We start from the raw sequence: 22316 nt of genomic DNA, 5'->3' as shown, positions 1-22316 counted from the left end.
AGCTCGGCCCTCCACTCTGCGCGCGCTATCCCCCACGACGCGGTGCCCGGCTTTTCTTGGCCTTGGGCCCTTCACCACGCCAACGTGGACTCGCGTCTCACCCGTTCCCTCCTTCCATCTAGTTTGTCCCAGACCCATTCATTCCTCATCTGCTCGGTAATTACCAGTCTCCGGCAAAACCAGAGTTCCTTCAACTCTAGCGTGCGAGCTGGCGGGCGGCACGAGAGACCAGCGCCTGAAAAAAGCGGTAACTGGACCGACTTGAGTCCGTCTCGCGCCCCACACCTCTCCACTCTAAGGTGTCAGGGCACGCGGGTCGCCTCGCGCTCGGGCCTCGCTCGCGCGCGGGTTAGCTGCAACGGCCACGAGCTCGGCGCGCCAGGTTCGCGCCGGCGCGAGCACGCGCTCTGCGCTCTGGCCGGCTAGCGCGCACGCGCCCGAGAGGGCTCCGGGGCGGGGCGAGCAGCTCGAGCCAGGTTGAGGGTCGGTGTGGATCGCTGGCACTCCAGCCCCCAGCCGCGCTGCGATTCCCGGCCTGCCGCCGGGTCGTCCTAGGAAGCCGGGAAGGCGGCGGTGGAGGCGGGGCGGCTTCGGGCCCTGCGAGAGCTGGGGGAGGAGCGTAGCGGTGACGGCGGCGGCTCCAGAATAGAAGGAGGCAGAAGATCTCCTTTCCTCTTCTCAGACCCCGGAGCGTCCGGGACTCAGAGCCCGGAACTGGGGGGGGGACGCGGCGACTGCTGGGCCCGGGCTAGGTGAGCTGGGGTGTTGGTCGAAGAGGTTGGCGGGGCTCAGTGGGTCACAGAGGTGGAGGGCGGGCTCCAGGAAGGGAAAGGGGGAGGGGGCAGTTGTTGGGGGTTGGGGAACCGAGAACAGGGGGATGTGAGCCCTTTGGGACCAGGAGTGCCCAGAGGGTCGAGGGTTTCTGAGGTTAGTGGGGCGGGCGAGGCAACCAGGTCTGAGAGTTTCCGAGGGATAGGCCAGGGAAACAATGGAATGAAGGGGAACTCTGGTATGAGCGTGTGTGGGGTATTGGATTTTAAGAAAAAACGAGCAAGATCGGAAAGAAAGAAATGGATCATTTGGCATCTGAAGTACAATGAAGTGGGAATGCCTAAGGTCATCTGCGTGGGTGTCCGAGAGCCTTAGGATTTGAGGGCAGTAATGGAATTTGAAGATGAGGAGTAGAAGGGCATATTTGGAATTGAGAGGGAAACGGAGTAGAAAACAAGGCAAAAAGAGGTACAGAAATACAATAGATAGGATTTGAATTAAAGCTGAAGTGTAGAGTCCATGGTAGATGGACTAGAGAACTATCTTTCTCTTAATTCATCCAGGATGATTGGGTTCTTTTAGAAATGGGTTTTTCTCAGGCTTGACCTTTTGCTAAGGAGTACACACCATTCTTTTTAATAATTTGATTATCACTTAGAGTCCGTTTTGTTAAAAAAGCATATCTATAATACTTATTTTTCCTCTGTTGAGCAGATAATGCTAGGTAATTTACTTGTAGTTAAACACATCACCAAAAATATATTGCTTTGAGTTATATCAGTGATAATGCAGAGTTGAGGGTGTTTGGGGAACCCAGCACTTGTTTTAGTTGGACCAAAAGGGGATGAATAGCCTTGATAAAATCCAGGTTATCAGTACTTCGTTAGAATTGCAATTTCTCACTGAGAAATATTCATGTTTCATTTTTTACTGGGTTTTATATTCATGGAAAAGAGTTGGGGTTCTACCCAAGATACTGTGTCTTGGTGCTGACTCTAAATTATCAGGCTGCCTCATACTTTACAAGTTTGAATTAAGGTGATTTTGGAATATTGTGGGAAAGTATTTCTGGAGTTATAATCTTTGCATTTTATTAATACTGGATTTTCAGACTAAATTTTTGATGGTACTATAGAAGATTGCTGATTTTTGAAATTGTAATTACCATATGTGTTCATAAATAGTCCATGTTAAGCTTTTTGCTTTTGGGCATTAAGTTTTGCTGACTCATCTAAAGATTTCTGGGCATCAGTTTATTTCTTAGCTGTATCTCCAGTGGTAGCATTTGGTTACTTTATAAGGGACCAAAATTAATAATCTAAATTGTACTTTTCTACTTGGGAGGCTGAGGCCAGAGGATTGTAAGTTTGAGGTCAGCCTGGGCAACTTAGCTAGACCTTATAAAAAGTAGAGAGGGAAGGGGATGTAGTTCACTGGTAGAGTGCCCCTGAGTTTTATCCCTAGTATGGGGGGGTGGAAGATAAATTGTACTTTTATATAAGTATGTTATAAAAATTGAACAAAGCAAGAAGTGACTGCAGTGTCTTCAGTGATAATAAGGGCTAGGCAAGGTTCTAAGGTTCTAAGATTTTTTTTTTTTATGCATTATCTCATTTTTTAAAAAAATATTATTTATTTTTAGTTTTTCGGCAGACACAACATCTTTCTTTGTATGTGGTGCTGAGGATCGAACCTGGGCCGCACGCGCGCCAGGCGATGCTCTACCACTTGAGCCACATCCCCAGCCCCGCATTATCTCATTTAATTTAATCCTCACAATTATTTCCTCTTTTTAAAAAATATTTTTAGGGCTGGGAATGTGGCTCAAGCGGTAGCGTGCTCACCTGGTATGCGTGCGGCCAGGGTTCAATCCTCAGCACCACATACCAACAAAGATGTTGTGTCCGCCAAGAACTAAAAAAAATAAATATTAAAAATTCTCTCTCTCTCTCTCTCTCTCTCCCTCCCTCCCCCCCCCTCTCTCTCCCTCTCTCCTCTCTCACTCTCTCTTAAAAAAATATTTTTAGTTGTAGATGGACACAAGACCTTTATTTATGTATTTTTATTTGGTGCTGAAGATCGAACCCAGTGTGTGCTCCACCACTGAGCTTACAACTGGGGCCCCCAATTATTTCCTCTTTTGTAAATTAAGAGGTTAAATAATTTACTAAGGTCATAGAATTAGTGACTAACAAAAGCTGAATCCAGACCCGGCTCTTTTGGATGCCTTCTTTATATCTTTCCCCCCCCCCCCATGCTGGCAATTGAATCCATGGGTGGTTTACCTTTGAGCTGTACCCCAAACCTTTATATTTTTTATTTTGAGACAGCGCCTCACCAAGTTGATTAGGGCCTGGCTAAGTTTCCGAGGCTGGCCTTAAACTTGCAATCCTCCTGTCTCAGTCTCCCGAGTCCCTGGAATTACAGGTGTGCATCACCATGCCCAGCTACCTTCTTTAAATCTTCACTGCCTGATTTTTCTTTCTGTTCCACCCTATCTTGGTATGTAGTAAAGCATAGGAAACTTGATTTTGATATGACAGCAGTGATTTTGATGAAGATTGGGTTAGTGGACAGTTTATTTCCCCTGTGATTTAACAGAGCTTCTGGGGTCCTGATAATGTGGTTAAAAACATCTTTCTGCTAAGAGTTTGTTTTGTAATTATACTTGATTTTCTATTTAGTCTAGTGTACTGCTGAAGTATGGTGCATACGTGGCATTCTTACTTGTAAAAGCTAAGGCAAGCAGTTGTGGAGCCAAAACCAATTAACTCTGGAAAACAATAAAAACTGCTCAGGCTCAAATGCTCTCCAAACACCTGTTGAGCCCACAGTTGGTACTGACATTACCTCTAAATATAGATAGGATCCAAGAAACCTAGACTGAGGCAACTTTAGAGAAATAAAGAGAAACAGCTGTGGCCTGAGAGAGGAAACATAGGTTACTGGCCAGAACATCAGCCTAGTGCCTGGAGGCTAGAGATGGGGAGTGGAGGGTAGGGAATTTTCTGGTTTTTGTTTTTTTTTTTGTACCTGAGATTGAACAACATCCCCAGCCCTTTTAATTTTTATTTATTTATTTTTTAAGACAAGGCCTTGCCAAGTTGCTGAGGCTGGCTTTGAACTTGTGATCTTATTGCCTTACCCTTCTGAGCTGCTGGGATTACAGGCATGCATGACTGTACCTAGCTGCTCAGTTACTTTAAAATGGTCATTTTATTATATGTTCCCCTGAAGGTAGCGCTTGGCTTTTATGTATGAGTAATGGTGCTTTCTCTACTGACTTCCTGTATTGTTAGCAGGATACTTCGTATTGGAAATGATTCAAAAGGAATTGTTTTACCCAGTTTTTGTGTATCTAACATGTAAGGAACCATTTGTGGTATACAGATCCTTCCACTCACCCATGCACTATGGGTGATAATCTTCAGAGTGTTGTGTGTTGTGTCTGAAAAATGTGTTAATAGTGTAAAGCATTTGTTGTATACTTTGCTGCCTTCTTTTTTTTTTTTTTTTTTGTACTGGGCATTGAACTCAGGGGCACTCGACTACTGAGCCACATCCCCAGCCCTTTTTTGTATTTTATTTAGAGACAGGCTCTTACTGAGTTGCTTAGCAAGCCTTGCTTTTGCTGAGGCTGGCTTTGAACTTCTGATCCTCCTACCTCTGTCTTCTGAGCCACCAGGATTATGGTTGTGCGCCACTGCGCCTGGCCAGAAATTTTTATTTTTTGTTTTGAGACTGGACCTTACCAAGTTGCCCACAGTCACGGGTGGTTTCTTCAGACTCAGTCTGAGGCACAGTTAGATTCAACCAAATCTATTTTAGTAATGCTCATTAGACTTCAGACACACATCCTAATTCTGAGTCCTAAGTCTACACCCAGGGGTCCCAGACGCTCACCTGTGATGTGTCTTAAGTCCAGGTTGCTGGAACTCCATCCAGGAGGAGTCTGGGGGGTGGGGAACAACAGCAGCGGAGTTCTCTGTTTCTCTATCCAGATCCTGTTAGTCCTGCCAGGCTTCAGAAGGCTGGGCTTTTAAGTCCTAGTTCTATTGTGCTTGCAGCTGATAACTGGGTGAGCTCTTCAGTCTACGCCTGGGTATACTCTTCCATCACTATCTTAAGTCCATCTAAGTTCCGTAGTTTATCTAAGTTTTGTCGTTTATATTACATCATGGACATAATGCTTACAGTCTTTATCTAACACATATATTAATTAACATAATCTACATTCAATAATTCTATAATATTTTCTGGTACTCATATCACCCAGGCTAGCCTTAAACTTGTGATCTTTCTGCCTTAACCTCATAAGTTGCTGGAATTACAGGTGTGCATCACTCTGCTCAGCTGTTATACGTTTAAATATTTCTAACAGATTCCTGGAATACATGAATAGAACAGGAAGTAAAACTGGTTGAAGTCATTGATTCCATTTTTTTCCCTTCCATGTATATGAATTGTCACATAATACCCTATATAATAGATTGAAGTAATTATGGTGAGCTGTCCCTTAGAATGGGTCTCAAGTCCCAAATCATTTTTTCTAAATGTCACACCCCTGCATCTTGTTTCTTAAGCTTATTTGGCTTCAAAGTGATTTCAGGCTCAAATGCTGTTTTCCAGGAGCCTTGAAGGAGACTTTAAGTAAGCCCATACTTACTATGGATGTGGTCTGTCTGAAACTCAGCCCAACTACTAGAGAGTTAAATTAGTTCTGAAATATTTTAAAGATTTGAAATTCGTAATTGCTTTTATCTTTAGGTTGCTTTATATTAAGGATTGGCTGGAGGGCAGCATTTAATCTGCATGTTCATATCCAGTATGGTAGCCTATAGGAGTGGATTCCTGAAATAAACTACATACATTCTGTAGTAGCCCCAGACCCTTAAAATGTTCTGCAGGGTCTGAAGATATTTAAAGGCAGCTACTCCTTCTCTCCCTCCCCATCGTCCTCTTGGAGCTTTTTTTTTTTTTTTTTTTTTTTTTTGGTACTGGGCATTGTACCCAGGGGTGCTTAACCAGGCCTTTTTATTTTTTCAGTTTGAGGTAGGGTCTTGCTGAGTTCTTAGGGCCTCACTAAACTGCTAAGGCTGGCCTAGAACCTGTGATCTTCCTGCCTTAGCTTCCTGAATCACTGGGATTTACAGGCATGCACTACTGCTTCTGGCTTAAAGGCAAGCTCTGCAGCTGTTGTCCTATGACTAGTTTGTGGTTAGGAGCAAGTTGATTAGAGGTGTTTTGGGATCTTCAGGGATTTCATGAGGTTTTTTCCCCTGACCCAAACTCTAAATAACAACCATGGGTTTCTGGTAAGAAGGAAGATTTTTACATTACTTAATTAGCAGGATGACATGATTACTAGTTGTGGAGTGTGTGTGTGTTCTTTGGAATAGGCTAAAGGGTGTTGGGACTGAGGAGAAGGTTTGTGATAAGGCCATTATATGATGTGGATGGGTCAGGATAGATAAGTGAACATCTTTTTGTATTTGAAGATGCTACCATTATTCTAGTGACTTGGATAGCACTGAAAACACAAATTTGTAAAACCTATAGGGTCTCCTATTTTAGTACACATGGTCTGCCCAGTTATTGGCTTGCTATTGTTTTAAGCCTATTCCCCATAATAGAACAGCACTTTTCGTTACCTATCTACTTGGTCTGTCATTATAGCATGTCAATGTGGTCAGCCCACTGCTTTCTCTTCCTGGCCTACTGTTACTTTGATTTGAAATGTGCATTAGTGTGTGACAGAATTCTTCTGCTTACCTTGTTAGGTTATCCTCATACATCTTTATAGTAAATTGCCTTTGTTGTTCACCAGCATGTCCTCAAAAAGTCCTCTGTACAAGGATTTCATTATGAGAGGTTTCATTACATTTGATGAAGACAGCAAAACTCTTATTTATAACTAATATGGAATGACAGGAAGCCAAAGTAATACACCTGAGAGATAGGTGGTACCACAGAACTAAGTGAACCATTTAGCATAGACCCAGATTTTATTTTGTTATATCTTGGTATCTACATGTAGACTTTTGAGATGATTATCTAAAAGCTTTGTGATAACATTTCTCATTTCTAGGGGCTGGAGATGTGGCTCAGCGGTAGCGCGCTCGCCTGGCATGCGTGCGGCCCGGGTTCGATCCTCAGCACCACATACCAACAAAGATGTTGTGTCCGCCGAGAACTAAGAAATAAATATTAAAAATTCTCTCTCTCTCTCCTCTCTCACTCTCTCTTTAAAAAAAAAAAAAAAAAAAACATTTCTCATTTCTGTCATGACTCAAATCTTATATTTTATATAGGAATTTAAAAAGTTCACATTGAACATCTATCATTAGTATGGTGGCTCATAATGTTATGATGATTATATAAGCTAAACTATATTATATGAGTTATTATTGTAATTAAAAAAAATTGAGAGGGCTGGGGTCGAAGCTCAGTGGTACAGTGCTTGCCTAGCGTGTATGAGGCCAACTGGGTTCGATTCTCAGCACTGCATATAAAATATTTAAAAAATTTTGGGGGGATTGGGGGAGGGAGATGGGAAGTGCTACGGAGGGGTATTGGTCAAATTATTGTGTACATATACAAATATGTAACAACAAGTCATTATGTACAACTATAATGTACCAATAAAAAATGTGAAAAAATACTAGGGGTTGAACCCAGGGAAGCTCTACCACTGAGCTACATCTCCAATCACCTGCCTTTTTAATTTTTTTTTTGGTACCAGGGATTGAACCTAGAGATGCTTAGCCACTGAGCCATAGCCCTTTTTTAAAATTTTTTTTTAGTTGTAGTTGGACACAATGCCTTTATTTTATTTATTTATTTTATGTGGTGCTGAGGATCAAACACAGCGCCTCGCACATGTTAGGTGAGTGCTCTACCACTGAGCCACTACTCTAGCCCTGTATCCCAGCCCTTTTAAACATTTTTCTATTTTGAAGCACGGTCTTGATAAATTGCTGAGGCTGGCTTTGAACCTGCCATCCTCCTATCTTAGCTTCCCAAGCCATTGGGATTATAGGCATGCACCACCACACCTGGACCATCTACCTTTTAAATTCTATGTATGTATGTATGTATGTATGTATGTATTTATTTATTTATTTATGGTACCGGGGATTGATTATTTATTTATTTATTTATTTATTTATTTATTTATGGTACTGGGGATTAAACCCAGGGGCACTTGACCCTGAGTCACATCCCCAGCCCCTTTTTGTATTTTACTTAGAAACAAGGTCTCACTGAGTTGCTTGGCCTTGATAAATTGCTGAGGCTGGCTTTGAACTCACAATCCTCCTGCCTCAGCCTCTGGGATTATAGTGTGTGTGCCACCATGCCCGGCCCATCTGCCTTTTTTTTTTGTATGTGTGTGTGTGGTGCTGCAGATTGAACCCAAACCCTTGTGCACGCGAGGTAAGCATTCTACCAATTGAGCTATATCCCCAGCCACTCCCCATCTGCTTTTTTTAAAAATGATGTTTGAGACAACTTTTGATAAGTTGCTGGGTTGGTCTCAAACTTGCGGTCTGCCTTCCTTAACCTTCTAAGTAGCTGTTATTACAGACATGCACCATTGAGCCTGGCAATGTTTTTGTAATTTGGGAACACAAGAAACAGTGCAACAACAATGATTACTTTTTTTTTTTTTTTTGGTATCAGGGATTGAACTCGGGGGCACTCAGCCACTGAGCCACATCCCCTAAATGTGTGTTTGGGCATCTAGACTGATGAAGTAGGAAAGATTCTTCAAAGAGCAGAGATATTTGGTTCCTTCATTCTGATTGCTTGTTACCTAAAATCTTAACACTTCCATAAGAATAAGTCAAATTATATTCAGTTTTTACACAATAACATTTTGATTGGGCAATACAGCTGAGAACACAAGATCCTTTTACACTCTCCTGGCTACTCATTTCCATTGGGAAATAGGCCCAAGCATATTATTAGCCTTCTTGGTAGCTGAAGTTTTAAATTTAATTAATTAACTAAAAATTCTTTTTGAGATACTGAGGATCAAATCCTGGTTCCTTTTTCTTTTGGTACTGGGGATTGAACCCAGGTACACTTAACCACTGAGCCATACCCCCAGCCCTTTTTATTTTTTATTTTGAGATAGGGTCTTGCTAAGTTACGAAGGACCTCACTAAATTGCTAAGACTGGCTTTGAACTTGTGATCCTCCTGCCTCCGTTTCCCGAATGACTAGGATTTCAGGTGTGTGACACCTTGCCTGGCTGAATCCTGGTTTTTGGACATGCTAGCAAGTGCTCTACCACTGGACTGTACCCACAGCCCATAAGTGAATATTTTGATGCCTGAAATGTAGATCTACTAAATGGCATTGGTTATGATTGCCAGTAGTGATATTTCTAAGTTTCATATTTCAGATATTTCCATGTCTCATATTTTTGATATTTTTCTTTTAATTTCTTGTTAAAATAGGGAAGCTGAATCTGTGCAGTGGCACACACCTCAGCTACTTGGGGAGGCTGAGGTAGAAGGATTGTTGGAGGCCAAGAGTTGGAGGAGAGCCTGGACAATGTAGTGAGAATGTCTCAAAAAAAAAAAAAAAGGGAAGCTGTACAACTTGTTAGTTAAGAGCACAAGCCATTGGGTGCACAAATATAGCTTTGATTCTCTATTTATCTGTATTTGATTGTCATTTAAATTTTTTTTTTCTTTTTGGTACCAGGGATTGAACTCAGGGTCACTCAGCCACTGAGCCACATCCCCGACCCTATTTTGTATTTTATTTAGAGACAGGGTCTCACTGAGTTGCTTAGCACCTTACCATTGCTGAGGCTGGCTTTGAACTCATGATCCTCCTGCCTCAACTCCTGAGCTGCTGGGATTACAGGTGTGTACCACAGTGCCCAGCTATCATTTGATTTCTCTGAGCTGTTTTCTGTATCCATAAAATGGGTGCTGTAGTAACTCCTACTACAGAATTGTCATGAATATTAGATTTTTAAATATTACATATTAATATAACATAAAATTAACTGTTTTATGTGATGTAATTATCACCTCTATCCAGAATTTTTTTTTGCATGGGGTGAGTAGTAGGGATTGAATTCAGGAATGTTCTGCCTTAGTTATATCCCCACCTTTTATCTTATTTTTATTTTATGAGACAAGGTCTTGCTAAGTTGCCCAAGCTGGCCTCAAATTTGTGACTCTCCTGCCTTAGCCTACTGAGTAGGTGGGATTATAGGCATGAGCCACCAAGCCAGGCTATCCAGAACTTTTACATTATCCCTAAAGGAGACTCCATACTCATTGAGCATTTATTTCCCATTTTTCCCAATCCCATTACTGGCAACCCCCAATTTGCTTTCTATCTCTATGGATTTACTTATTCTGGATTTTTTTTAAATGAAATAAGGCAGTCTTTTTTAAAAAAATATTTCTTTAGATGTATGGACCTTTGTTTTATTCATTTATTTATATATGGTGCTGAGAATCGAACCCAGTGCCTAACACATGCTAGGCAAGTGTTCCACAACTAAGCCACAGCCTTAGCCCCAGTATTCTGGATATTTTAAATAAATGGAATCATACAGTATGTGATTTTGCATATTCCTTTCACTTAGCATTGTATTGAGGTTCATCCATGTTGTAACATGTATCAAACCTTACTTATTTTTATGGCTGAATACTATTCCATTGTATGGATATCATATTTTGTGTATTCATTTATCTACTGATGGTCAGTGTGTTATTTCCACCTTTGACAGTTGTGAATAATACTGCTGTAAACATTCGTGTACTATATTTTATTGAATATATGTTTTCAATTCTTTTTTTTAATATTTTTATTTTTAGAGAGAGAAAGAGAATTTTTAATATTTATTTTTTAGTTTTTGGTGGACACAACATCTTTGTTTGTATGTGGTGCTGAGGATCCATCCCAGGCCGCGTGCATGCCAAGCGAGCGCGCTACCGCTTGAGCCACATCCCCAGCCCGGTTTTCAATTTTTTGGGGTCTTAACTAAGAGTGAAATTGTTGAATTGTGTAGTATTTATTTATTTATTTGTTACTGGGGATTGAACACTGAGCCACATCCCCAGACCCTATAGAGACAGGGTCTTGTTGAGTTGTGTAGGGCCTAGCTATGTTGTTGAGGCTGGCTTTGAACTCAGATCCTCTTACCTCAGCCTCTAAGCTGCTGGTATGTATTATAGGTGTGTGCCACCAAGTCTGGTTGTTTATTTTATGTGGTGCTGAGGATTTGAATCCAGTGCCTCACACATGCTAGGTAAGCATGCTGCCACTGAGCCACAATCTCAGCCCAGCTATTGAATTTTAATGGCTATAGCTTAGTGAATGCACATAGTATGCACTCTCTATATATTAGTTAATGTTATAGCTATAATTATTTTTGCTACGAATGGCCTGCATTGGTGGGAATCTGCTTATTATTTCCGAATAGGAATAGAGAGGCAACAAAAACCTATATTTGTTGTCAATAAAGGTTTGAATCTGTCAAAAAAAAAAAAGAATTAGAAGCACATGTACATAAAATTAGCTTATCTTTGGCAGAAATTAGTAGTATATCACTAAAGTTTATTTTATTCCTAAGAACTACAAAGCAGAAATGTCATCTAGTTATAGTTGAGATTTAGATCATGTTTCATCATTCTGCCTTGTTATTAGACATTTGCTTGTAAATTGCCACTATTAGAAGTTTTTTTTTTAAGAGAGAGAGAGAGAGAGAGAGAGAGAATTTTTTAATATTTATTTTTTAGTTTTCGGCGGACACAACATCTTTGTTTTGTATGTGGTACTGAGGATTGAACCTGGGCCGCATGCATGCCAGGCAAGCGCGCTACTGCTTGAGCCACATCCCCAGCCCCACTATTAGAAGTTTTTGAAAACTTAGGGAAGCCTTCTTTTTATATTTAATCCTATGTAGTTGATGTGCTACTTTTTTTTTTTTTTTGGTGGTACTGAGGATTAAACCTGGGTCTCATGTCTGCTTTACAAGTGCTTTACCACTGAGTTAATCCTCAGCCCTTTTTAAAAAATTTGTTTTGAGACAGGGTCTTGCTCAATGGTCAGATTGGCCTCTAACGTTGAATCCTCTAAGAAGTCTCACCCTCCTGAGTAGCTGGGGTTATAGACGTGTGCCATTCATCATGCCTGACCACTATTTTTTTTTTTTTTACTTATTGCAATTTGGCTTTAATTCTTTTTTTTTTTTTTTAGAGAGAGAGAGAGAGAGAGAATTTTAATATTTATTTTTTTAGTTATCAGCAGATACAACATCTTTGTTTGTATGTGGTGCTGAGGATCGAACCTGGGCCGCACGCATGCCAGGCGAGCACGCTACCGCTTGAGCCACATCCCCAGCCCCTGCAACTTGGCTTTATTGGATAGTCAAAAGAAGATAAATTGAGTCTGGGTGTGGTGGAGCATGTATATTAAGTATTCCCAACAACTGTGAGACTGAGGCAGGAGAATTTTATTCAATGCTAGCTTTAGCAACTTAATGAGATCCTGTCTCAAAATAAAAAATAAAAAATGCTAGTGCTGGAAATGTAGCTTAGTGGCAGACTCCTGGGTTCAATCACAGCACTAAAAAAAAAAAAAAAAAAAAGAAAAAAAAAGGGTCAAATGGAGATAAGAAAGATATCAAAGTAATTTATTTAGAATTTTACACTGTAGTCAGGATTGTATCCACTTGAATTAATGTTTTCTTATAGGTTTATAGTTAGATATGCTTGTTTTATTGTGTCATGATTTGGAGGGGACGCTGGGTTTAAGTAGAACACACAGAAATCTGTGTGCAAATTTAAATTATATTATTTTCTTGGAATAAGTAACGGGAAGTATTTGCATTCAGGAACTGGTGATTATTAAAATCCCTCCTGAAGGTACTCTCTCCCTTTACTCCCTAACTTTATCCTAAACTCTCCCGTTTTTTTTTTAAATTTTTTAGTTGTAGATGGACACAATATCTTTATTTTTATTAATTTGTTTTTATGTGATGCTGAGGATCGAATTCAGGACCATGCATGCAAGGTAAGTGCTCTACCACTGAGCTACAACCCCAGCCCTGAACTCTCCTGTTTTTGAGGATGACTTTGTGCCTGTGAACAGAGTTCTGTGAACTCTGCCTGCAATGCCTTCTTCTTTTTAATATTTTTTAATTGTCACTGTATGTTTAATTTAATTTATTTATTTATATGAGATGCTGAGGATTGAACTCAGGGCCTCACACATGCCAGGTAAACACTCTACCACTGAGCCACAACTCCAGCCCTGCAATGCCTTCTTAAGTCAGTTGATGACTCCTTAGTCCTTAATGAAGTCAGTCATTCCTTGTTTTGGAATTTTAAATCTGTTACATACTTTAATACTATTATCCATGTATACTTTTAAAAATGTACATTAACTTTTTTTTTTTTTTTTAGTTGTAGACGGACACAGTACCTTTATTTTATGTATTTATTTTTATGTGGTGCTAAGGATTGAACCCAGGGACTCACACGTGCTAGGTGAGCACTCTACCACTGAGCCCCAGCTCCAGCCCACGTTAACTTCTTCTTTTTTTTTTTTTTAGAGAGAGAGAGAGAGAGAGAGAGAGAGAGAGAGAATTTTAATATTTATTTTTCGGTAGATACAACATCTTTGTTTGTATGTGGTGCTGAGGATCGAACCTGGGCCGCACACATGCCAGGCAAGCACGCTACCGCTTGAGCCACATCCCCAGCCCCCACGTTAACTTCTTTTTAAGGCAATGTATAGATAAGGTAAATAAAATTGAATAGTGTAGAAATAAATGATAAAAACAATATCCCAGTTCTCTTCCCACTGGTAGCACTTTCTCTTATATATTCTTTCAAATATATTCTGTGCTGATACCAGATTTTTTTAAGTGGTCTGGGGGATTCAACCCTAGGGCTTTGCACATGTTAGGCAAGCATTGTATCACTGAGCTATGGCCCCAGTTCACAGAATTTTTTTTTTAATATTTATTTTTTAGTTTCCAGTGGACACAACATCTTTGTATGTGGTGCTGAGGATCGAACCCAGGCAGCACGCATGCCAGGTGAGCACGCTACCGCTTGAGCCACATCCCCAGCCCACAGAATTTTTATAGTGTATGAAATATTGATTTTTCTTCTCATTTTTAATTGCAAAGTATTTTGTGAATATTGAAAAAAAATTCAAGCATTGTAGTAATATCTAGTTGGGCATGGTAATGTGTGCCCTAATCTTAACTACCCAGGAGACTGAGGTGGGAAGAATGGAAATAAATAGAGTAAACATCAAAAAGATCCTTTTATATTGGTCTCTAATTCTAGCTCTTCCAAATAATACTTTCCTCCCTGATAACAGAAATGACAACAGTCCCCTCTCTAGAGGTCATTTCTGTTACAAGCCTAGTATGTAACATTTCATTTTGTTCCACTTATATTTACATGCCTACATATATATGTGTTTGTGTGTGTGTGTGTGTGTGTGTGTGTGTGTGTGTATAAAAGCCTGGTATTTTATAGAAAGTCTCTCAATGTGGAAGATTTGTCTGATGTTTTCCTGTGATCATATGGATTTTTGGGAAGAATACCCACACAGAGGTGATGTGCCCTTCTCATCCTGTTGTATCAGAGAGTAGAGGTAGATGATGTCAACATATCTTTTTATTGATGATGTTAACTTTTTGTTGCTGCTTATGTTTTTGACGCGGTATCTCTCTATATTGCCCCTGACTGGTCTCCAGCTACGAAGCTTAAGCTATCTTTCTACCTTAGGCTCCCAAGTAGCTAGGAGTACAGGTGTGTATCGCCATGCCTGACTTGGTGATGTTAACCTTGATCATTTAATTAAGATGATGTCTGCCAGGTTTCCTTAATGTAAAATTTCTGTTTTGTCTCTTTCCATATTCTCTCTCTTTTTTTTTTTTTAAAGAGAGAGTGAGAGAGGAGGGAGAGAGAGAGAGAGAAAGAATTTTTAATATTTATTTTTTAGTTCTCGGGGGACACAACATCTTTGTTGGTATGTGGTGCTGAGGATCGAACCCGGGCCGCACGCATGCCAGGTGAGCACGCTACCGCTTGAGCCACATCCCCAGCCCTCTTTCCATATTCTCTTTGTTAAAAGTTAGTCACTTGGGCCAGATATGGTGGTGCACCCCTGTAATCCCAGCGACTCCGGAGGATCTTACTCAAAGCCAGCCTCAGCAAAAGCAAGGCACTAAGCAACTCAGTGAGACCCTGTCTCTAAATAAAATACAAAATAGGTCCAGGGATGTGGCTCAGTGGCTGCAGGCCCCTGAGTTCAATTCCTAGTGTTCCCCACCCACCTCATACCAAAAAAAGTGAGTCACTTGGGCTGGGAAGGTAACTCAGTGCAGAGCACTTGTCAGATCACAATGTGTGAGGTCCTGGATTTGATCCCCAGCACTGCAAAAGCAAACAAACCTCTGAATCAGTAAATCTAACCCATACTCATGGGGAAGGAATTAAGCTCTACTTCATGGGGATGGGGATGTAGCTAGCTCATGGCAACTATCAGAGCCCTGGTTTAATCCCCAGCACCCGTAAATGAACAAATGAATGAATGAATAAAACATAAACATATATATAGGCACATGCCTTTACTCCTAGCAACCCAGGGAGCTGAGGCAGAAAGATCAAAAGTTTGAGGCCAGACTGGACTCTATTATAGATGTAGATTTACTATCTATATAGCAAGACCGTATCTCAAAAAGCTGGGTGGGTGGAGAGCTTGGGGATGTAGCTCAGTTGTAGAGTGCTTACCTAGCATATGTGAAGGTCCTGGGTTTGATCCCAGTACCATACACCAAAAAAAAAAAAAAAAAAAAAAAGTCTATCTCTTGGAGAGACATAATTTCTGAACATACATTAAAGCTACCATAGTAACTGAAAACTGTAGCACATGCCTGTAATCCTAATGACTTGAGAAGCTGAGGCAGGAGGATCCCAAGTTTGAGGCCAGCCTAGGCAACTTAGTGAGACCCTATATCAAAATCAAAATAAAATGGTCTGGGACTATAGCTCCATGGTAGGTGCCCCTGGGTTTAATCCCCAGTACTGGGGGAAGATGACCTTATTCTTAATGATACTCATATTGTCCCATTTAAGTCTGTGGAAACTCATTTAAATTGGCTGTATTGTCCTTTTAGTTAAAACCCCAATAGTCTTTGATATAACTTTCTTGCTTTTTAGAACAAGAAAATAACCAGGCTTATTTATTTCCTTCCACAGATATAGAATCAACTTTTTCCCCTCTAAGGAGCCCTCATTTCTTTTATTAGCTAGTGACATTTAAAAACCACAATTTAGACATTGTATATATATATTTTAAATATTTTTTTATACCTTTATTTTGTTTACTTTTATGTGGGGCTGGGGATCGAACCCAGTGCCTCACGCATGCTAGGCAAGCACTCTACCACTGAGCCACAAACCCAGCCCAAGACATTGTATTTTTTTAATCTAAAAAGACTTGGAGGCAGTGGGGCTTGCTGGGGGTTGAATTTAAATCTTTATACATGCTAAGGACACAGTCTCAAGCTGAGCTATATCTGGCCCCTAGATATTAGATTAAAAAAAAAAACATGATAGTTATCTCTTCCCTCCTTCACCAGGAGTAGCCACTGTAACAATATTCATCCACAGTATCTTGCATTGCTTAAAATTTTTACTACATGTATTAGGCACACAATCCATATAGTATAGTGTTTAATTGATTACAATACTCCTTAGATAAGTGGATGCTTCCATTTAATCTCTAAATTTGGGATTTATTTTACAGTTGATTGTAATTTTTTCATTTTCATGAAATAATAGTGCTCCTTAGAATAGAAGAACAATATTTTAATTTTTAAACTTTGTAAAGCAGCATCATATTGTACTTATCTTGGGATTTTACTTCTTGGTATGAATTTTGACATTTGTTTCTTATTACTAAATACAACATTTTAAGCGTTTTATATGGTTGTATGGTTCTACCTCATAAAATTAATTAACCTATAACATACATTTATGTTGTTAGTGATTTTTAACCATTATAAACTGTTTTAGTGAACCTTCTACATGTTTCCTTGTGTTAATGAGTGAGAGTAGAAATTCTAAGTCTTAGGGTATGTTCATGTAAGATAGCAAACTGCTTTCTAAAGAGGTTTTACTTTTCTACTCATTCATCAGTAGTGCATAAGAATTCATTTTTATACCAGTTCTTCATTTTATTCTCTATAATTTTTGCTGTTCTTTGAATGTCATACTATTTTCTATTTTTTTATTTTTTATTTTAGTTGTAAATGGATACAGCACCCTTATTTTGTTTATTTATTTTTATGTGGTATTGAGGATAAAACCCAGTGCTTCCACATGTGCAAGGCAAGTGCTCTACTGCTGAACCACAACGCCAGCCCCACTATTTTATATTTTAATTGGCATTTCCTTCATTGTTAGTGAGTTTGAGCATATTTTAATTTTTTTTTTTAGTATCATTTAGGTTTCCTCTTTTGTAAATTAGTTACTTACCTCTGTGGCCTATTTTTCCCTTAGTTTGTTTTTTTTTGTTTTTAATTGATTTGTAGGTATTTGTAGGAAATTCTGGATACTAATCCTTTGTCTTATGTATTGCACATATTCTCATCTGGTTCTTTCTACCTTTTTTTTTTAATAAAACAATTTCATTTAGATAAACTGACATAGAATAAACTTCACATAGGGTCCACTTGGATAAGTTTTGACATACCTGTGCAGCTATTGCCAGGGTCAAGATGAACACACCCAGGACCTCCCAGATTTCTTTATTTCCCTTTTTCATCCCTTTTCCTCCTCTACATACCCCACAACTAATCTACTTACTGTCATAAGATTAGTTTGCATTTTCTATTTTATATAATGGACTCATACAGTATATACATTTTTTGCAGAGCATTTGGTTTATTTCACTTGGCATATTAATTTGAGATTATTTTATGTGCAGTATGGAACTATATATAGCTCATCCCTTTTTTATTCCATTGTTGGAAGTGATTTGTTATGGGACTCAAGTTCTTTTTTTTTTTCAATTGTTATCCACCTGTTTTGGTTAACTTTGTTTTTATTTACTCATTTTCATGTGGTGCTGAGGATCGAACCCAAGTGCCTTACTTGTGTCAGATAAGCTCTCTATACCACTGAGCTACAACTACAGCCCCTGTTTTTTTGTTTTTAATATTTATTTTTTAGTTGTAGTTGGACACAATATCTATTGATTTTTATGTAGTGCTGAGCATCAAACCCAGGGCCTCACACGTGCTAGGTGAGTGCTCTACCACTGAGCCACAATCCCAGCCCATGGAATTCAGTTTTGTAGAAACATTTTGAAGCTTGCTTTTAAATTTTGTTTGATAGAACTTTTTAAGAGTAGCATCTTCTGGGGCTGGGGATGTGGCTGGGGATGTAGTGCGCTCGCCTGGAGTGCGTGCCGCCTGGGTTCGATCCTCAGCACCACATACAAACGAAGATGTTGTGTCCGCTGAGAACTAAGAAAAAAATAAATAAATATTAAAATTCTCTCTCTCTCTCTCTCTCTCTCTCTCTTAAAAAAATTAAAAAAAAAAGAGTAGCATCTTCTGGTTTATCTGGATTATGAATATTCTTTTTTCCTCACAGACACTCAATCTTTTTAATGTAAACACAAAAAAAGCCCATCTACCCCTTGTTTTTGTTAGAAAATAATTTGAGTTAAGCAGTTATTTTAGTAGGGATTAGGTGGAGATGGACATTAGGTATATGGAGCTCAATTGAAAAGGCCTCTTCTAGGTCTCAGGTTGTGGCTCAGCGGTTGAGCACTCGCCTAGCACGTGTGTGCGAGGTGCTGGGTTCAATCCTCAGCACCACATAAAAATAAAAACAAAAATAAAGATATTATGTCCAACTACAACTAGAAAAGGCCTCTTCTATACTATACAACCTGACAGTTTTTGACTTTTTTTCTTAGGCTGTTTTGGCATACTTAATCTCCAGTCTTTGTAAAGCTGACCTAGATTTTTGTTCCTTTTGTTTTTGAACTTCCCCTTCACTTTGCCTTTGCTGTACTCAAGGGCTTTCCACCTTCTGACCCCTACATTTTTCCATGTCCACATATCTCTCTCTCTCTCTCTTTTTTTTTCCCTGATTTTTTTTTCCTCTCAACGATCATTTATTTCTTTTTTCCCCCTTTAGGTCTTAGGGTTCATTTTTATCATAGTTATATGTGTATGTAGTTTGTAGAATCAAATATTTTTGTGGTTTGGTTCTCCCCTCCTTCTTTTCCCTTTCCTGAGAGACACTTCTAGCTTTTTTATTTTTATTTTTTGTGGTGCTGGGGATTGAACCCTGGGGCCTTATGCATGCAAGGCAAGCATTCTACCAACTGAGCTATATCCCCAGCCCTAGCTTTTTAAAATTAATGCTTTTAGTATCCCCGTTTCTCTAAATAATGAGTTTGTATTGCAATTTCTGATATAATCAGTTATGAGATTATTTATGTCCTACTAGAAAAGGGAAATAGATTCAAACATATAATCCATTGGAGGCCCCTGTAACACTAGGAAACTGCATAAGAATGTAAATCAGTAGTAAACCCATCATACAGAAAACCTCAGCAAGGCAACTGGTATGACTTTGGCATTGTGAAGATGAGCTTCACAATGGAATTTGAACTGCTCTCAGTTTGAATTTGCATTACCTATATGGTTCAAAAACATTCAAACAGAATTTTAATTAAAAGTTGTTTCAGGAGACTAAGGTTGTAGCTCAGTGGCAGAGTGCTTGCCTAGTATACATAAGGCTCTGGGTTCAATCCCCAGTACTACAAATAAATAAAAGTTCTGTCAGGGGACGACAGTATAGCTCAGTGGTAAAGCACTTGCCTAGCTTGAGCAAGGCTCTGGCTTTGATCCCCAACACTGCAAAAGACAAACAAAAGTCATTTCAGGAATTTAGTTCTCCATGCTTGAACATATAATAAATTTTGTCTTTTTCCTTTTTTTTTTTTTAATTGCTTCAGATTGGTAATGCTCTGGGAGCTTGGACAGAACAAATAATAGTTGTAAATTATCATCAGTTGTACTGTTTTTCAGAGATGTTAAGATATGGGGGAAAAAGTACCATTTGCCAGGCATTGTTCTTAGCTCTAGTTGTACAGCTGTGAACAAAATGGACAAACATGTCTATCTTCTTTTTTTTTTTTTTTTTTTTAAGAGAGGGTGAGAGAGGGGAGAGAGAGAGAGAGAGAGAGAGAGAGAGAGAGAGAGAGAGAGAGAGAGAGAATGAATTTTTAATATTTATTTTTTAGTTCTCGGGGGACACAACATCTTTGTTGGTATGTGGTGCTGAGGATCGAACCCGGGCCGCATGCATGCCAGGCAAGCGCGCTACCGCTTGAGCCACATCCCCAGCCCCAACATGTCTATCTTCTTTGAACTTAAATTCTGGGGATTGGAATGTTTAGACAAAATGCATGGTATACTAGATGTTGCAGATATAAGTAAAAGGAAGACATCAGATTTGGAAATTGTTGCAGATTTTTTTTTTTGGGGGGGGGAGGTGTGTATTGGTTGGGGTACCGCAGAGGCCTTGCATATGCCAGGCCAGTGTTCTACCATTGAGCTACATCCTTAGTGCTGAGGGTCTTGATGAGTTGCCCAGTCTGGCTTAGACCTTGTGACACTCCTGTCTCAGCCTCTGAATTTGCTGTGATTACAGGTGTGTGCCACCATAGCATTGGCTTGTTCTTGTTGAGTCTTGAGAGAGGCTTTATTGGAGTAATCAGGAAGCAAAAGCCTAGGGATGTGATTTGGAAAGTGAAGGGGAGGAAGGGAACTGGAGAGAAGAGGAATGGATAAGTAGCTGGAGGGGAAAATGGGATTAGGTGTTTTTGGTTTTGCTTTGTTTTTTGAGTACTGGGGATTGAACTCTGGGGCAGTCAATCACTGAGCCATATCCCCAGCCCTGTTTTGTATTTTATTTGAGATAGGGTCTCACTGAATTGCTTAGTGTCTTGCTTTTGCTGAGTCTGGCTTTAATCCTCCTGCCTCAGTCTTCAGAGCTGCAGGGATTACTGGTGTGCGTCATTGCGCCCAGCTTTTTTTTTTTTTTTTTTTTAAATATTGTTTAGTTGTCAATGGACCTTTATTTTATTTATTTATATGAGATGCTTAGAATCAAACCCAGTGCCTCACACATGCTAGGCAAGCCACAGCTCCAGCCCCTTGTTTTGTTTTTTAATGGAGAAATAAGTGTATCTTTTTTTTTTTTTTTAAATATTTTTTAGTTATACATGGACACAATATATTTATTTTTATTTGGTGCTGAGGATTGAACCTAGTGCTTCACAAGTTCAATGCATGCACTCTGCCACTGAGCCACAACCCCAGCCCAGTATTTATCATTTTGATGAAGATGAACCACTAACTGGTACTGGAGTGAGAAGGGAGAATGACTGGGCAATAGGGCTTGGGGTATTCTAGTGAGGATGTTGGCTTTAGTCAGGAATTGTCAGTTCATTCACTAAATAACAGGAGGGAGGGGGCTGGGGATGTGGCTCAAGCGGTAGCGCACTTGCCTGTCATGCGTGCGGCCCGGGTTCGATCCTCAGCACCACATACAAACAAAGATGTTGTGTCCGCCGAAAAATAAATAATAAATATTAAAGAAAAAAAGGGATTGTGTGCCAAATATTCAATAGAAAAACATAAGAACATATAACCTGGGCTGTGGATGTGGCTCAAGTGGTAGTGTGCTTGCCTGGCAGGTGTGTGAGGCATTGGGTTTGATCCTCAGCACCACATAAAAAGAATAAAATAAAGATGTTGTGTGCACCTAAAACTAAAAAATATAAATATAAAAAAAATAACAGGAGGGAGGAGGACAAAGCATATGGGAACAGATGCAAGTATTGGTGGTGATTTTCATATATGTCTCTGAGAAAATTTAAGGGCAGCACCTGGAAATAAGGATGGGAGAGGAGGCTTGAAATGGACCAATTGGAGAGTGGGAAAGTGAACAAAAATTGTACGATTGTCATGTTGAACTGAGAGACCATTTGTGGAGTTAGTTGTTTTAAATTTTATGTGAGAACTGTTTAGTTTGGATGTGTGTTTTTTCTTTTAGAGCCACATTTAGTTACATGGTACAGGCATCCTTTGTTTTTAGCATATTATTAGGGGAAAATTTCAACATACAGAAATAGATAGAGCCTTCATGTACTTTCTACCTAGCTTCAACAAATGTTTACTCATGTCTAATTTTGTTTTATATGTACTTTCATACATTTCTACTCTTTCATATTATTTTGAAGCAATTCCAGAAATTACATTTTATGTATAAATATGTTGTAAAAAGGTCTGGATTTTATTTTATGTGAGTTTATTTATTTTGGTGCTAGGGATTGAACTCAGGACCTTGTACATGATAGGTAAGTACTCTACCATTGAGCTATACCCCCAGCCCATGAATTTTTTTTGTTTTTCTTCAATACTGGGGATTGAACCCACAGGCACCCTACCACTACCCTGT

General features: G+C 39.6%; 1 protein-coding gene across 3 annotated transcripts in view; it reads left to right on the top strand.

Moving 5' to 3' along the window:
* The first annotated feature begins 463 nt into the window (after positions 1-463).
* Positions 464-22316, top strand: part of Spats2 (spermatogenesis associated serine rich 2) — a 108389-nt gene continuing 86536 nt past the window's right edge. For all 3 annotated transcript variants that reach the window (XM_026407101.2, XM_077798595.1, XM_077798597.1), the window contains exon 1: positions 464-752. The gene's annotated coding sequence lies outside the window, so the exon portion shown is untranslated. The remainder of the gene's footprint in view (positions 753-22316) is intronic.

This window comes from Urocitellus parryii, chromosome 5, assembly GCF_045843805.1.
Source record: "Urocitellus parryii isolate mUroPar1 chromosome 5, mUroPar1.hap1, whole genome shotgun sequence".
NCBI lineage: Eukaryota > Metazoa > Chordata > Mammalia > Rodentia > Sciuridae > Urocitellus > Urocitellus parryii.
Note: the sequence above shows the minus strand (reverse complement) of the source record. Positions and strands in the feature narration are given on the sequence as shown.